This window comes from Episyrphus balteatus, chromosome 4, assembly GCF_945859705.1.
Source record: "Episyrphus balteatus chromosome 4, idEpiBalt1.1, whole genome shotgun sequence".
NCBI lineage: Eukaryota > Metazoa > Arthropoda > Insecta > Diptera > Syrphidae > Episyrphus > Episyrphus balteatus.
The window spans coordinates 72475570-72476715 of record NC_079137.1 but is presented as its reverse complement, the minus strand read 5'-3'; the positions used below and the strand labels follow the sequence as shown (position 1 = coordinate 72476715).

The window sequence follows — 1146 nt, the reverse complement described above, 5'->3', positions numbered from 1 at the left end:
TTTAAAGGAAAGATTTTCTATGGCTTTGTATTTTTAATTAGTTTTTTGAAATCATTTCTATGTTGAGTAAGTATTTAGCAGTTAGCAGTTTTAAGCAAAGATTTTATAAAAATTGTGCCTATCAGTACTCATTACGTTTTTTATTTATTCTTATTTTTTCTTAAAACAAAAACATTTTAAATGAAAATCTTACACATTGTAAAAATAGAAAAATATATCTTAAAAAAACCGTTTTTTTTTTTTACTTTTTGTTTAAAAAAAAACTAAGTTTATTTTTCTAATTTGCCAATAATGAAAACCCTGCCAAGGGGTAAACTAGGCCAAGGTCTCAAAAAACACTCCATATTCTTACAAAACATGGCTATCTTTTTTCCAAATGCAAAAGTAGTTCTTTTCTGAATCGGACAAAAATTGATAAGTTACAGGCTCTTGAAAGTACGATTTATTTAAACTCTATTCTCACCCAATTCTGATCTTAACATTGTCAAGAATTAAATTATATTTTTTCAAAACTAAATTAACTATGTTGTAGTGCATTTAATTGTTAATATGTTTTTCACTTACTTTTACTTTCATTCAAAGATCTTAATTTTAAAAACAAATCCATAAACCAACAGGCGAAAATTTCAATATTTTATCTCATTATTTGTAAGCATCTTCCAGCTTATTCAGCTATCCAGCTTCCAGCATTATCAAGGCAACTAAGCTTTTATAAGCAGTCGTGGCCGAGCGGTTAAGGCGTCTGACTAGAAATCAGATTCCCTCTGGGAGCGTAGGTTCGAATCCTACCGACTGCGAGAGTTTCTATTTTTCATTTTTTTGCATTATTTTAAAGGATGAAGTTGAATTATTATGTATAAACAATTAAAAAAATCGAATACTTAAATGTTATTTTTTTTTTAATTTTCATGTATCTATATTAAAATCCTGTGGTAATAGAGACTTTTTAAAACAACGTTTTGTACCAAATTAGTTAGATATACCAAATTTAAAGAAAAATTTCCTCTTAATTCGAAAGTAAAGATACCTTTACAACTTTTTCTGACAACAATGTCTTCGAACCGAAGAATCTATTATCTTTTCTTCCTATTTTTGTAAACAATCTTGAAAAACAACCTCTTTCCATGAAATATCCTTGCACTTTAA

The 1146-nt window shown here is 27.3% G+C and overlaps 1 non-coding gene across 1 annotated transcript; it reads left to right on the top strand.

The window, feature by feature from the left end:
* The first annotated feature begins 715 nt into the window (after positions 1-715).
* Trnas-aga (transfer RNA serine (anticodon AGA)) lies at positions 716-797 on the top strand. The gene has a single exon. It is a non-coding gene; the product is annotated as a tRNA-Ser (tRNA).
* Positions 798-1146: the final 349 nt, after the last annotated feature.